Source organism: Pongo pygmaeus, chromosome 19 (genome assembly GCF_028885625.2).
Source record: "Pongo pygmaeus isolate AG05252 chromosome 19, NHGRI_mPonPyg2-v2.0_pri, whole genome shotgun sequence".
Taxonomy (NCBI): domain Eukaryota; kingdom Metazoa; phylum Chordata; class Mammalia; order Primates; family Hominidae; genus Pongo; species Pongo pygmaeus.
In genome coordinates this window covers 69,525,014-69,542,260 of record NC_072392.2, presented here as the reverse complement: position 1 = coordinate 69,542,260, position 17,247 = coordinate 69,525,014, and the positions used below count along the sequence as shown (strand labels likewise).

The window sequence follows — 17,247 nt, the reverse complement described above, 5'->3', positions numbered from 1 at the left end:
TAAATTATCATGCATGAAAACAACATTCATCCCCTTGTACATCTCCATCAGAGCTCTTGGGCAACTAGGTGCACTGTCAATGAGCAGCAATATTTTGAAAGGAATCTTTTTTTCTGAGCAGTAGGTCTCAACAGTGGGCTTAAAATATTCAGTAAACCACACTGTAAACAGGTGTGCTGTTATTCAGGCTTTGTTGTTTCATTTCTAGCACACAGGCTGAGTAGATTTAGCATCACTCTTAAGGGCCTCTGATTTTTGGAATAGTAAGTAAACAAGGTGGCTTCACCTTCAACTCACCAGCTACATTAGCCCCTAGCATGAGAGTCAGCCTATCTTTTGAAGCCAGACGTTCACTTCTATCTATGACAGTCCTAGATGGCATCTTCTTTCAATATAAGGCTATTTTGTCTACACCAGAAAATGATCTTAGGTAGATCTGGATAACTTGCTGGAGCTTCTACATCAGCACTTGCTGCTTCACCTTGCACTTTTACGTTATGGAGATAGCTTCTTTCCTTAAACTTCATGAACCAACCTCTCTGCTGGCTTCCAACTTTTCTTCTGTAGCTTCCTCACTTCTCGGCCTTCAAAGAAGTGAACAGAGTTAGGACCTTGTTCTAGCTTTGGCCTAAAGGAATGTTGTGTTTGGCTTGCTCTTCTATCCAGACCACTAAAACCTTCTCCATCTCAGCAATAAGGCTGTTTCACCTTTTTTATTTGATTTGATTTGATTTTTTTTGAGACGGAGTCTCACCTGTCACCCAGGCTGGAGTGCAGTGGCGTGATCTCAGCTCACTGCAACCTCCGCCTCCTGGGTTCAAGTGATTCTCCTGCCTCAGCCTCCCAAGTAGCTGGGATTACAGGTGTGTACCACCACGTCTTGCTAATTCTGTATTTTTAGTATAGATGATGTTTCACTATGTTGGCCAGGTTGGTCTCGAACTCTTGACCTCAGGTGATCTGCCCACTTTGGACTCCCAAAGTGCTAGGATTACAGGCGTGAGCTACCACACCCAGCCTGCTGTTTCATTTTCTTATCATTCGTGTGTTCACTGGGGTAGCACTTTTTTTTTTTTTGAGATGGAGTTTCACTCTTGACACCCAGGCTGAAGTGCAGTGGTACAACCTCAGCTCACTGCAACCTCCACCTCCTGGGTTCAAGCGTTTCTCCTGCCTCAGCCTACCGAGTAGCTGGATTACAGACATGCCACCATGCCCGGCTAATTTTTGTATTTTTAATAGACGAGTTTTTTTACCATGTTGGCCAGGCTGGTCTCGAACTCCTGACCTCAGGTGATCCGCCCACTTTGGACTCCCAAAGTGCTGGGATTACAGGCATGAGCCACCCCACCCAACCAGCTGTTTCACTTTCTTATCATTCGTGTGTTCACTGGGGTAGCACTTTTTTTTTTTTTGAGATGGAGTTTCACTCTTGTCACCCAGGCTGGAATGCAGTGGTATGACCTCAGCTCACTGCAACCTCTACCTCCTGGGTTCAAGCATTTCTCCTGCCTCAGCCCACCGAGTAGCTGGGATTACAGACATGCACCACCATGCCCGGCTAATTTTTGTATTTTTAATAGAGACTAGGTTTTACCATGTTGGCCAGGCTGGTCTCGAAGTCCTGACCTCAGGTGGTCCGCCCACCTTGGCCTCCCAAAGTGCTGGGATTACAGATGTGAGCCACTGCACCCGGCCCATTGGGGTAGCACTTTTAAATTTCCTTCAAAAACTTTTCCTTTGCATTCACGACTTGATAGTCTGGCACAAGAGGCCTACGTTTTGGCCTGTCTTGGCTTTTGACATGCCTTCCTCATTAAGCTTAATGATTTCTAGCTTTTGATTTAAAATTAGAGAGGGGTGACTCTTCCTTTCACTTGACCACGAGAGAGGCCACTGTAGAGTTATTAATTGGCCTAATTTCAATATTGTTGTGTCTCAGGGAATGGGAAGGCTTGAGGAGAGGGAGAGAGATGGGGTAACAGCTGGTCTGTGGAACAGTAAGAACACATATAACATTTATCAATTAAGTTTGCCATCTTATATGAGTATGGTTTATAGCACCCCAAAACAATAATAACAGTAACATCAAAGATCATTTATCACAGATCACCGTTAACAGATATCAAAGAAAATGTTTGAAATATTGGGAGAATTACCAAAGTGTGACACAGAGACACAAAGTGAGCACATGCTGGAAAAATGTTACTGATAGACTTGCTCCGTTGATGGTTATAACAAACCTTCAATTTGTTAGCAAAGTGCAATAAAACAAGGTAGGCCTTCAGCCTGGGCAACATGGTGAGATCTCGTCTCTACAAAAAAAAAATACAAATTACCCAGGCATGGTGCTGCATGCCCATGGTCCCAGCTACTTGGAAGGTTGAGGCACGACAATTGCTTGAACCCAGGAGGCGCAGGCTGTAGTGAGCCAAGATTGTGCCACTGCACTCCAGCGGGTGACAGAGTGAGACCCTGTCTCAAAAGAAAACAAAAAAAAAATCTATTTTGATGAAACTGGTCTATATTGGAAGCAAATGCCCTGATGGCCCGAAATCTCAGAAAAGGAAACAACCACCCAAGGAATTAAGTCTATAAACACTGAAATATGTGCCAGTGGAGATTTAATATGCTACTGTTTTTATTATGGTTAATTTTATTTTCTTTAATTTTTTTATTTTGGGGGTTTTTCCACAAAGACCAGAAAACCTGCTAGACAAATTCTAACAGAGTTGTAACATTTATTTTTGTTTTTATTAGTGCAAAAACTACGGTGTTCCACAGATTTAGAGTGGTTTGCCTCAACTCTATTTTTCCCGTAAGCCCTGTTTACTTTAGTGCACAATTTTGCAGAATGGGGGCTTTTCGGAAAAGCATATATGGCAGTATAGCAGAAACATTTGTACTCAAAATTAAGTCAAGAAGAAGTATGGGACCAATAAAGCAGAGCTATGTAGCAAACATAAGTATGGGCCAGGTACAGTGGCTCATGCCTGTAATCCCAGTACTGTGGGAGGCCAAGGTGGGAGAATTGCTTGAGCCCAGGAGACCAGCCTGGGCAACACAGCAAGACCCCATCTCTAAAAAAAAAAAAAAAAGAAAAAAGAAGTATGGTAAGAAAAGAACTGTGGATGTGGCTAGAGAACCTGGAGCTGACAGGAGACAAGCAAAAAGCCAACTCAGTTTTGAAAGTTATACTGCTTTATACTGCCAAAAGAACAACCAGCTTGGGCTAAGAGAGACTGTCACTGTTCAAGACCAAAGTGATCTTTGGGTTCTCAAGTGTCAATGACAGAAAGTAGGCTAGGAAAGGTATTCATCCTCCTAAGGGAGTATATCCCCCATTGTCTATTTTGGACACGGCCAAGAAAGGTAATAGAAACAAAAAATAAAAAGGTGGTCCATGAAGATGAACCTAGGGACCAAAGAAAAAACCGATATGTGAACTACTCCTCAGGGGCAAAATCAAGGCCTGTCTAAGAATATTCCCCACTCCTGCAGAGGGCCTCCTCAATGACAGCACAGAGGGATTTCAGAATTTGTTGCAGCTCATCAACTGCTCTATGTCTCCTATTCATACTCCTTTTAAACGGGAGTGTTTATTTTTATTATCTTTTCACTATTCACTATTGTAATATATACTGTATTGGGGGCAGCAGATCACTTGTCAATTTCTTTCATGAATCTCTGGATCAAGAAGAGCAACGTCTGGACCCAATGTAGAGACTGCTACGCATCACCTTCTCTTGGTGATGCCACCAAGCATCTCACTGTTGCATCACTGAGGTCCTAGACTTTGAGCCTGATGCCATGATTTGATATTGTCAATCCGTAAATTTTACCAATCTATACCTTAGTAAACTCCCATTCTGAAAAGCTGGGGCCAAGAAACTGTACTACAAAACTGAAACGCATGGTAAATTCTACTCTGATTTACAAAATGCATTTGGTAGTGGTTATAATTTGCATTTATATGATGCTTTACAGTTTACATAAAGCACATATATATAGATATAGATATAGATATATTTTTTTCCCCTGAGACAGAGTCTAGCTCTGTTGCCCAGGTTGAAGTGCAGTGGCATAATCTCAGCTCACTGCAACCTCTGCCTCCTGGGTTCAAGCGATTCTCCTGCCTCAGCCTCCCTAGTAGCTGGGATTACAGGTACCTGTCACCACACCCAGCTAATTTTTGTATTTTTAGTAGAGACGGGCTTTCACTGTGTTTGCCAGGCTGGTCTCGAACTCCTGACCTCGTGATCCGCCACCTCAGCCTCCCAAAGTGCTGGCATTACAAGCATGAGCCACTGAGCCTGGCCTACCTAAGGCATATTTATCATATAATTGTTAAACATTTATGAAGTGCCTACTATGTGTTAGGTATTGTAGGAGTTGGAACCATCGAGGTGCTCAAAGATCTACCTGGGGAGACAGACATGAAAAATATAGCATAGCAGACCAGGCACAGTGGCTCATGCCTGTAGTCTCAGCACTTTGGGAGGCTGAGGCAGGAGGATCGCTTGAAGCAAGGGAGTTCAAGACTAACCTGAGCAACATAACGAGACCTTGTGTCTACTTTTAAATATATATATATATTTGTCGTTTGTTTGTTTGTTTTTTAGTAGAGATAGGGTTTTACCATGTTGCCCAGGCTGGTCTTGAAGTCCTGGCCTCATGTAATCTGCCTGCCTTGGCCTCCCAAAGAGTAGGAATTACAGGCATGAGCCATCACACCTGTAATTTTTTAAAAAGTAAAAACACAGTATAGCAGTTAAGAGCACAAACTCTGAAACCAGACTGCCTGCATTAGAAATCTGGCTCTAAAACCTCATAGGTGGGTCATGACCTTCTCATTTTCTGTATATGTACAATGGAGATAGTAGTAATTCCACCTCATGGATTACTGGTATAAATGCTTATGAAAATACTTAGCAATAGTAAGCACTATTATAAGTATTTGCTAAATACACTCACCTATACACATAACATACAGTGGCAGTGTGTGAAGGGAGGTGGTGAACAGGCCACGGGAAGTTTCAGAGATGAGATAAAGCTGGGGCTGGTCTTGAAGGACAAGCAGAAGTCAGATGGAGAAGGGGGAAGGTAAGAATGTTGCACACAAAAAACACCACAGGAATGAAACCGTGTGGGTTTTTTTTTTTTTACCTACTTACGCATGATTACCCTACAATAACTTGGAATTCTGATATGGTTTGGATGTTTTGTCCTCTCCAAATTTCATGTTGAAATGTAATCCTCAATGTTGGAGGTAAGGCCTGGTGGGAGGTGTTTGGGTCATGGGGGCAGCCCAGTGCTGTCCTCGAAGGAGTGAGTTATTTCTTGCTCTGAGTTTACATGAGATCTGGTTAAGACTGTGGCACTTCCCCCCTCTCTATCTCTTGCTTGCTCTTTCACCATGTGATACACCTGCTTCCCCCTTTGCATTCTGCCATGATTGTACACTTTCTGAGGCCCTTAACAGAAGCCGAGCAGATGTTGGTGCCAGGCTTGTACAGCCTGCAGAACTGCAAGCCCAAATAAACCTCTTTTCTTTACAAATTACCCAGCCTCAGGTATTCCTTTATAGCAATGCAAACAGACTAATACAAACGCTGCTCCCATTTTACAGCTGAGGCTCAACTTTCCCATTGTCATTCCTGGTAAGTGATGGAACAAGTGTTTGAATTCTGCTTTTCTAACTCCTAGTTCAAGTTTACCACACTGTCTCCCACTGAGTTAATGGTAAACAACAGTCTCAAAAGATGTACTTAGGTTTTTGAATAACAAAATACCTTTACAATACAAAGCAAATAACAGAATTCCAGACTCGTGTTTGAGGGTATAAATTTTATCCTTAGCTGGTGAAACTCATACCTTCCTTCAGAATGTCCAGAATGTTAGGTTAATTCATATGGATACATTTAAATTTTCAAATTGATCCACCTGTAGTCTGGGTTTCACAGTAACCACTTTTAACAAACTAAAGACTCAAAATTTAAAGTATATTTTTAGTTCATCTTCTTGCAACAAAATGGTAAGCTTTCAAATGGGTAAAACCTAATAAATTTGTCAACTTTGAATTTTGTATGTAAAGTAGAAGTTATAGAAACAAAATTTACATTGAAAAGGGTTTTGTTATTACAGTATCAACGCATATTTATAAATGTCCTTCATTTCCAAAGGTGCTCACAATATCGACCTGAAATACAACAGAAAAGCTACCAATATCAACTTGTAACAGTCATCTTCACAACAAACAAAAACATCAAATGCCATATATCACTGGGCCTTATTTTGGATAAGCATTACAAGCTGTTCTCAGATGCATATATTTTATATGGTCAAGAAACAAAACTACAGTCTCATCTAATAAAAATGTAATATGTCAAACAATTTTTAAGCAATCCACCTAATCCACTCTCTGTAAGAAGTGAAATTGAGAAATGCTTGTCACCTTCAGTTTTAGACAAAGCTTTTATAAAAATAAAATTTCACTGTAGTTTTTTACACACGCATTTAAACGAGACTGCCATTGTGTTTCCTCCACAGTATGCAAGTGCAACTAGTAAAAGAGGACAAAGGAGAGATGCACTCTTCCTAGGTACTACCTAATTACCTTCAAGCATCAACAGTTTCTACATTTCCATATAAGATAATACAAACTAATGTGCATTAGTCATTACACAAGTCAGCTGAAGCAATCTTAACTTTCACCAATAACCACCACGCCCAGGGCCAAAGAAGAAATCAAATACTAACTAAGCTATACCACAGGACCGACACGATCACAATGTATATTCAGAATATTTTCCCATTATTCAATTCCATTCACAAATGTCATCTACAGATAGAAGAATATAACTTAAAGAAGCAATTTTTAAAAAGAAGGTAACTTGTGTGTGTACTATTGCCATATTTTCTGTCAGAATCGGACAAAGTACTGGCTCAAATAAAATTCAGTGCCCTTAAAACCAACCAGAAGAACATATTTACAAGCTATATAACCTTGGAAGGTCTCAGTCTAGCCTTAACCAAAGGTCGCTTTATGGAATGCAATTATTTTTATTTTTGCAAAAACGTGGGCTATATTATTATTTTGAGATGCAGTCTCGCTCTGCCACCCAGGCTGGAGTGCAGTGGCACGATCTCAGCTCACTGCAATCTCTACCCCCCAGGTTAGTGATTCTCCTGTCTCAGCCTCCTGAGTAGCTAGGACTACAGGCGCACACCACAGCTAATGTTTAATTTTAATTTTAATTTTTAGCATGACTAATTTTTAATTAGGCGCATGCCTGGCTAGTTTTTTGTGTTTTTAATAGAGATGGGGTTTCACTATGTTGCCCAGGCTGGTCTCGAACTCCTGGTCTCAGGTGATCCACCCGCCTCGGCCTCCCAAAGCGTTAGGTTTACAGGTGTGACCCACCACACCTGGCCAAAATACAATTATTAAATGGAGCAGTCCATTTTTAAAACTGCAACTATGTCAGTATCTTGATCGTTATTAACCGATATCCTGCCTATTAACTTTATTAAGAAAAATCAGAGGCCAGGCACAGTGGCTGACACCTGTAATCCCAGCACTTTGGGAGGCTGAGGCAGGTGGATTGCCTGAGATTGGGAGTTCGAGACCAGCCTGACCAACATGGAGAAACCCTGTCTCTACTAAAACAAACAAACAAACAAACAAACACCAAAAAACAAAATTAGCTGGGCGTGGTGACACATGCCTGTAATCCCAGCTACTCCACTGGCTGAGGCAGGAGAATCGCTTGAACCCAGGGAGGTGGAGGTTGTGGTGAGCCAAGATTGCATCCAGCCTGGGCAAGAAGAGCAAAACTCCATCTCAAAAAAAGAAAAAGAAAAGAAAAGGGCTTATGAATGTGCCCTTTTTTTATTTTTGAGACAGAGTCTCGCTCTGTCACCCCGGCTGGAGTGCAGTGGCGCGATCTCAGCTCACTGCAAGCTCCGCCTCCCAGGTTCACACCATTCTCCTGCCTCAGCCTCCCGAGTAGCTGGGACTACAGGCGCCTGCTACCTCGCTGGGCTAATTTTTTGTATTTTTAGTAGAGACAGGGTTTCACTGTGTTAGCCAGGATGGTCTCGATCTCCTGACCTCATCATCCATCCACCTTGTCCTCCCAAAGTGCTGGGATTACAGGCGTGAGCCACCACGCTTGGCCAAATGTGCCTTTTCTTAAACTCCTAAAGGTAACACCTCAAATTAGAACTGAGGTATATTTATCAGGTATAAGTATAGGTACAGATGTTCACATTGTGGCTACCTATAATATAATCCACTATGAGATATGTCAAATTGACTAGATCATTGTGAACCTGAATTTAAAACTCATTTAGAAAATGAAAATAACTCAGAAATGCCTTTATTACATTCTTGTATTTTATTAAAAAAATGAAAATTAAAAAAATAAAAATCACAAATATTTTAGATTTGTGGATAACATCAGAAAATGCTGGGAATTTATTTTATACATTTGGCCTACAAAAAGACAAAGGAGTGTTATTGTTTTCTCATTAACAAAAATTTTTTGACACTTCAAAAATTAACATTTTATATAAAAATTGGCCATGCATGGTAGTGCATGCCTGTAGTCCCAGCTATTTGGGAGGCTGAGGCAGGAGAATCGGTTGAACCAGGGAGGCGGAGCTCGCAGTGAGCTGAGATCGCAGCACTGCACTCTAGCCTGGGTGAGAGAGTGAGACTTTGTCTCAAAAAATAAAATAAAATACAAAATAAAAGGCTGGACATGGTGGTTCACACCTGTAATCCCAGCATTTTGGGAGGCCAAGGTGGGTGGATCACCTGAAGTCAGGAGTTCAAGACCAGCTTGGCCAGCGTGGCGAAACCCTGTCTCTACTGAAAATACAAAAACTTAGCTGGTGGTGGGCACCTGTAATCCCAGCTACTTGGGAGACTGAGGCAGAGAATTGCTTGAACACAGCAGACTGAGGTTGCAGTGAGCTGAGATCTCACCACTGCACTCCAGCCTGGGGACATTGCCTCAAAATAAATAAATAAATATAACATTTTGAAAATATCTTAACTGAACTAGTCTTAAACCAAGAGGTATGAATAAACAGTCTAAAACAAAAATATTTGAAACCAGGTAGGAAGTTTTAACCCAAACCATAATGTATGCAAAACACAGCCAACAGAAAAAGACAAATTGCTAACATACCTTCTGCCTTTTCCTTCCCATAAACCTGTATGTTCCCTCTCCGATTCTTTTGAAATATACAAATCCTCTCCTTCCCAAAAGGAACACACACAATTTTACAAACAATTTCAAGGGATCCACCTATTTCCAGAAATCCATCCATGGATTCTCTAGGGGTCTCAAAACCCCAGGCTAAAAACTCTCATCACAGAGCAGATTTTACCTTTCCTTGTGATATATATTTAAATTTTTTTGAAGACAGGGGTCTTGCTATGTTGCCCAGGCTGGTCTCAAACTCCTGGCCTCAAATGATCCTCCTGCCCTGGATTCCCAAAGTGCTGAGATTACAGGTGTGAGCTGCTGCACCCAGCCTGTAGCATATATTTACTTAGACAAAGTTTGTAAATTAAATTTTTCTCTACCATCTTTCCTTCTTCTCCCTACCCGCTTTTCTCCAATTTCTCCAGCATATCTATGGTCAGAAATGAATTAACAAGACTCATGCCTATAGTCTCAGCACTTTGGGAGGCTAAGGCAGGAGGATCATTTGAACCCAGAAGGTTGAGGCTACAGTGAGTTATAACTGCACCACTGTACTCCGGCCTGGGCAACAGAGCAAGAAGACCCTGTCTGAAAAAAATAATAAAACAAAATAATTTTTCTTTTTTTGAGACGGAGTCTCGCTCTGTCACCCAGGCTGGACTGCAGTGGCGCGATCTCAGCTCACTGCAAGCTCCATCTCCTGGGTTCACGCCACTCTCCTGCCTCAGCCTCCCGAGTAGCTGGGACTACAGGTGCCTGTCACCACGCCCAGCTAATATTTTGTATTTTTAGTAGAGACGGGGTTTCACCTTGTTAGCCAGGATGGTCTCGATCTACCGACCTCGTGATCCGCCCGCCTCGGCCTCCCAAAGTGCTGGGATTACAGGCATGAACCACTGTGCCCGGCCAAAATAAAATAATTTAAAAAATTAAAACGGAAAGGATATGAAGACATTTCTCTAAAGAAGATATACAAATGGGCCAGGCGCGGTGGCTCACACCTGTAATCCCAGCACTTTGGGAGGCCAAGGTGGGTGGATCACAAGGTCAGGAGCTCGAGACCATCCTGGCTAACACGGTGAAACCCTGTCTCTACTAAAAAAAAAAAAAAAAAAATTAGCCAGGTGTGGTGGCAGGCGCCTGTAGTCCCAGCTACTCGGGAGGCTGAGGCAGGAGAATGGCGTGAACCCAGGAGGCAGAGCTTGCAGTAAGCCGAGATCGTGCCACTGCACTCCAGCCTGGGCGACAGAGTGAGACTCTGTCTCAAGAAAAAAAAAAAAAAAAGAAGAAGATATACAAATGGCCAATGCGTAAAGGAAAAGATGCTTAACATTATTCGGCATTAGTGAAATGCAAATCAAAATCTCAATGAGATGCCACTTCACACCTACTAGGATGGCTATAATAAAAAATTGGAACACAGCAAGTGTTGGTGAGGATGTGAAGATATTGGAAGCCTCATATGTTACTGGTAGGAATATAAAATGGTACACTGGAGAACAGTTTGGCAGTCCCTTAAAAAATTAAACAGTTAACATATGATTCAGCAATTCCAGTTCTAGGCATAAACTCAGGAGAACCAAAAACATACGTTCATACGAAAACTTGTAAACAAATGTTCACAGAAGCATTATTTATAATAGCCAAAAGGCAAAAACAATCCAAATATACATTAACTGATGAGTGGATAAACAAAATATATAATCATACAATGGAATATTATCTGCTATAAAAAGGAATGAAGAAGTCAGGTGTAGTGGCTCATGCCTGTAATCCCAGCACTTTGGGAGGCTGTGTGGGATGATCACTTGAGCTCAGGAGTTTGCAACCAGCCTGGTCAACATAGCAAGACCTCGTCTCTACAAAAAGTTCTTCAAAAATTAGCTGGGTGTAGCGGTGCACATTTGTAGTCCCTAGCCACTCAGGAGGCTAAGGTGGGAATATTGCTTGAGCCTGGGAGGTCGAGGCTGCAGTGAGCCATGATCGTTCTACTACACTCCAGTCTGGGCAACAGAGTGAGACCCTGTCTCAAAAAGAAGAAAAATTGCCGGGCATGGTGACTTATGCCTGTAATCCCAGAACTACAGGAGGCTAAGGCAGGCGAATTGCTAGAGCTCAGGAGTTCAAGACCAACGTGGGCAACATGGTGAAACCCCATCTCTACCAAAAATACAAAATTTAGCTGAGAGTGGTGGCATGCACCTGTGGTTCCAACTACTTGAGAGGATGAAGCAGGAGAACTGCTTGAACTCAGGAGGCAGAGGTTGCAGTGAGCTAAGATCTTGCCACTGCACTCCAGCCTGGGCGACAGAGCAAGACTCGATCTCCAAACAAACAAACAAAAAAGGTGTGGGGAATGTAGTACTGATATGTGGTACAAGATGGAAAAACCCCGAAAGCATTATGCTAAGTGAAAGAGGCCAGACATAACAGGCTACATAGTTGTATGACTCTATTTATATGAAACAGCCAGAATAAGCAAATAGAGACAGAAAGTAAATTGTCATTAACAGGAGCTGGGAGTAGGGAGGAGTGGGGAGTGACTGCTGATGGGCTCCAGGTTTCTTTTGGGGGCAAGGAAAATGTTCTGGAATTAGACATAGGTGATGGTTGCACAATCTTGTGAATATAATAAAAACTGCAGACTTGTATGCTTTAAAATGATAAATTTTATAGTAAATGAATATTTCAATAACAAAATCAAATAGGCTATTTGGATATAAATAGTTCAAAGGTGATCTGAAGTAATAAGATCATGTGAAAATAAATTATGATATTTTGTATAAAATGACATTATTGATTTACTGGATAGCTCATAAACTGCAACCTGGTCACAGTGCTGAGAGTCAACAGATCTGGATGGCCTCTATTTGGAACTCTTCCATACTGCTGGGCAGTTATTTCACCTTTCTAGCTCTCAGTTTTTTCAGCCACGAACTTACGGGATTCCCTTCCACGACTGACATTTAATGTTCTACAAGTTTGTGCTGATTCTTTGTGTCTATTCTGTTACCTAATTCATCTGGTCACCTAATGCTACACAGGTAATTCCCAACTTTTCAATATTAAGGGTTATCACACACCCCTTACCCCACCCTACCCCACCATGTTCTCTCTTATTATTAAAAAAACCTGTGTCTAAGAATGTGCATTGAGGTCATACTTTATTTGTTACTAATCAAATATATACAAACAGCCAGTTATGATATTTTGGTTACACTGTAAAGTGTTACCATAATTTCAATTCGACTCTTTGAACACAAAAATTAGCTTATGAATCTCAGTTTGGAGGTACTTGGGTTAAGAAAACAGTCCACAGTCTTTAAACAAATATGATGCTTGATGGAAATGACCCCACAACCCTAACCATGGAATAGGTAGGTTTTTCTAAACACAACACAGAGTCTACCACACTTTCTTAGGGTAGACAGAGACATGAGCACACTTAACACCATTCCTTGGATGATTCTATTTATAATCCTCTGCCTTAGTCAGAAAGCATTTAAGGCAATATGCAAAAAAGGATGTAGAAGAAATCCATGAAGCCTAAGACCTGTCAAATCTATTGTTACCTTTACTTTTTTTTTTTTGATACGGAGTCTCCCACCATCACCGAGGCTAGAGTGCAGTGGCGCAATCTTGGCTCACTGCAACCTCCGCCTCCTGGGTTCAAGCAATTCTCCTGCCTCAGCCTCCTGAATAGCTGGGATTACAGGCACGCACCACCATGCCCAGTTAATTTTTGTATTTTTAGTACAGATGAGGTTTCACCATGTTGGCCAGGCTGGTCTTGAACCCCTGACCTCATGATCTGTCTGCCTTGGCCTCCCAGAGTGCTGGGATTACAGGCATGAGCCACCACGCTCAGCCTTTTTTTTTTTTTGGAGACAGAGTCTCACTCTGTCACCTAGGCCCAGGTTGGAATGCAATGGCATGATCTCAGCTTACTGCAACCTTTACCTCCCAGGTTCAAGTGATTCTCCTGCCTCAGCCTCACAAGTAGCTGGGATTACAGGCATGCACCACCATGCCCAGCTAACTTTTGTATTTTTATTAGAGACGGGGTTTCACCATGTTGGCCAGGCTGATCTTGAACATCTGACCTCAAGTGATCTGCCTGCCTCAGCCTCCCAAAGTGCTGGGATTACATGAGCCACGGTGCCTGGCCCTTTTTTTTTTTTTTTTTTTTTTTGAGACAGAGTCTTGCTCTGTCACCCAGGCTGGAGTATAATGACGCAATCTCGGCTTACTGCAACCTCCACCTACCGAGTTCCAGTGATTCTCCTGCCTCAGCCTCCTAAGTTGCTGGGATTACAGGCGCACGCCACCACACCCAGCTAGTTTTTGTATTTTTTTTAGTAGAGATGGAGTTTCATCATGTTAGATCACGAGGTCAGGAGTTCGAGAACAGCCCACCTCAGCCTCCCAAAATGCTAGGATTATAGGCATGAGCCACCACGCCCGGCCCTGGCCTACTTTTCTTAATGGTGTTTTTTTTTTGTTTTTTTTTTTTTTGAAGTACGTAAGTCACAGGTTGAGTGAAATAAAATCTGGTAACAATGCCACAACTGTCAAATTTTAACACAACTTGTTAAAATTAAAGGTGACCAGGCATGGTGGCTCATGCCTATAATCCTAGCACTGGGAGCCGAGGTGGGAGGATCACTCAAGGCTGGGAGTTTGAGATCAGCCTGGGCAACATGGTGAGACCCCATGCCTACAAAGATTTTTAAAAAATTAGCCAGGTGTGGTGGTGCATGCCTACAATCTTAGCTATTCAAGAGGCTGAGGTGGGAGGATCACTCGAGCCCGAGAGTTCCAGGCTATAGTGAGCTATGATCATGCTGCTGTCCTCCAGCATGGGCAACAGATCAATACCCTCTCTCTTAAAAAAAAAAAAAGAAAAATTAAAGGCAAAATGCCCGACAACTCTGTAGGTAGCTTACTTAGAACAAAATTTAACTCAATAGAGGTTTTCTACACTGGATGTTGGCAAACTGATCCAGTGGATCCTTCCTCCCTTTTGGGAGGTATAGTTGAACACAGAGAAGAGACTGATTACTAGGGTTTGAGTTGTTACCCTAAATACACTGAGTTACGCTTTATGAATCTTCACGAGACATCCAGTATATCAGTCTTAGAAGTAATGGGACTCTGTGTTACTAAAACTACTGCTACTCAAACAAGGGATTTATTTATTTTTTATCTAGAGGTAAATAATAAACAAGGAGCCCATGTCTCCTTTTTTCCCTGAATGCAGAAATTCCTTTTTCTTTTCTAATTAAAATGTGAAGTTTATAGGTCTCATGGGTTTATACACTAAGCGCTGTCTGTCCAATTCCTACATTCTATTCATGCATTCACAAGCTTTGATTATTATCTACATGCAAAGTACCAAGAGGCTAATATAAAGAGAAAATATTTATTTATTCTTTAAAATAATCATTGCATTGACCCTCACCTTCACAAGTTTAAAATTAGGTTGAGAAGCAAGACCTATGCACAAAAAAATAAGTCATGATTGCCAAATACAACAATTTTTTGTTTTTGAGACAGAGTCTCGATCCAACACTCAGGCTGGAGTGCAGTGGCGTGATCATGGCTCACTTCAGCCTCGACCTCCCAGGCTCAAGTAATCCCCCCACCTCAACCTCCTGAGTAGCTGGCACACGCCACCATGCCTGGCTAATTTTTTTTTTTTTTTTTTTTGGTAGAGACGGAGTCTTACTGTATTGGTCTGCCCATGTTGGTCTTAAACTCCTTGCCTCAAGCGATCCTCCTGCCTCAGACTCCCAAAGTGCTGAGATTACAGCGTGAGCCACTGCACTCCACCAGTTTCTGAACTCTTAAAAAGCATAAGAACGAGAACCAACACCTTCCGCTAGATGTCACCTTGTCTGGATGTGATGCATGGAACTGTGGTAACCATCTTGCATCTATGATGTGTGTTGGCCAAAAAACAAGGCAGACATGTTCAAGCTGGCAGAACAGAAGGGCGAAAAGAAGAGGGGTCCTGACTGATGTCACTAAACCACAGATTTAAACCAACCCTAGACTGAGGCATCTTGTTACTTGTAAGGATATATTTTCCTTAGTTTGAATTATTTTGAATTGGATTTTCTATTACTTGAAGTCTACAGCATCCTAATAATGTATACAGTCATGTTTGAGATGCAAATTAGACAATTAAGTAGAGTTGTCCAATAGCCAACTGGATAGAAGCACCTGATCAAAGGAAAAGTCAACACTATAGCTACATATTTAGGATATATCAGCAAACAGAAAGAATTTACATTTGGGGGCTGAGGAGACAGGATAAACAGAAAAGAAGGGGCTGAGCACCAAGCCTTAGGGCACCCCAAGGGCAGAGAAGAAAAGGATACCAGTGAAGAAAGAAGAAATTAACAGTGAGGTAAAACAAAAACAATCAAGTGCAGTGCACAGAAGCCAAGAGATTAAAAAAGACAGAGAAAAATGACCACTGAATTCAGTGACTCAATAATTCCTTAACATGAAGGTCCCCTTGTCCTTCCACCAGCCCCCTCCTCTCTGAAAAAACACCAGACTCAGGGCTCAGACTTAAGGGCTCAGACTTGGGCTGACTTCTGGAGCTATCACTCACTAGCTGTGGGTGATACTTAACCAGCCACACTAGTTAAAAGTGTGATCAGCAGGGGAATGGAAGCTGAGGAACAGAGCTGGAGTAGAACTCAAAACAAAGAAAAGGTCTGAGTTTGGATTTTTTTTTTTTTTTTTTTTTGAGACGTAGTTCTCACTCTGTCGCCTAGGCTTGGAGTGCAGTGGCATGATCTCAGCTCACTGCAACCTCTGCCTCCTGAGTTCAAGCGAATCTTTTTTTTTTTTTTTTTAGTGGATTTTCCATTTAATACCCCCCATGTTATTTCAGGACCTACTTAAAAGTAATAACAAAAAGCAACATAATCCAAAATTACATGTTTTATTTTCATGTTTGTAAAATGAAGAGGTTTTTCTGGATGGTTTTCTTATCAGCTTTTCACACAACAGTCAAGTAAACCTCGTACAGTCAAGTAAACAGTCAAGTAAACTAGCCAGAAATCGTTGCAACTTTGGAACTTCCAAGACAATCTGGCCTCTATCAATGGGCAGACAGCAACCCTCATTCAAAATGAAGCTGCTAGTCAGTGACATCCGACATTATCTTCACTGGCTACTCGTCCACACTCAGAATGCTGTGAAGAGTGTCAGGTTTTAACCAAGCGATTTTCCATTAAATATTCTCCCAGATGTTCTGGAATTTTTTTCGTGTATTTTTGCATCTTCACAGAGTTGCTCCACTGTGCCACTGAAGACAGAGCCATTGTTCCTGCCACACGACCAAACGATAGCGAAGGCCGATGTAAAAGCCAAGCGATTCTTCTGCCTCAGCCTCCCGAGTATCTGGGACAACAGGCACATGCCACCACGCCCGGCTAGTTTTTGTATTTTTACTAGAGACGGGGTTTCACCACATCGGCCAGGCTGGTCTTGAACTCCTGACCTCGTGATCCACCTGCCTCTGCTTCTCAAAGTGCCGGGATTACAGGCGTGAGCCACCGGGCCCAGCCTTGAGTTTGGACTTTTAACGATGGGAGAAACAGCATGTTTAAATGCTGAAGGGAAAGACCACCTCTGATTACAAAACTCTATTACAGAAATAACATTTTGGGGCCGGGTGCAGTGGCTCACGCCTATAATCCCAACACTTTAGGAGGCCGAGGCGGGCGGATCACTTGAGGCCAGGATTTTGAGACCAGCTTGGCCAACATGGCAAAGCCGCATCTCTACCAAAGATAGAAAAATTAATCCCAGCTGGGCGCGGTGGCTCACACCTGTAATCCCAGCACTTTGGGAGGCCCAGGCGGGTGGATCACTGGAGGTCAGGAGTTCGAGACCAGCCTGGCCAACATGGCGAAACCTTGTCTCTACTAAATATACAAAAATTAGCCAGGCGTGGTAGCAAATGCCTGTAATCCCAGCTACTCCGGAGGCTGAGACAGGAGAATCTCTT

General features: G+C 42.2%; 1 protein-coding gene and 1 non-coding gene across 7 annotated transcripts in view; both read right to left on the bottom strand.

Moving 5' to 3' along the window:
- ZNF652 (zinc finger protein 652) overlaps positions 1-17,247 on the bottom strand; it is a 71,987-nt gene that overhangs the window by 31,763 nt on the left and 22,977 nt on the right. The gene's annotated exons all lie outside the window — the stretch shown is intronic.
- LOC129018478 (U7 small nuclear RNA) lies at positions 2,682-2,743 on the bottom strand. The gene has a single exon (XR_008495300.1). It is a non-coding gene; the product is annotated as a U7 small nuclear RNA (small nuclear RNA).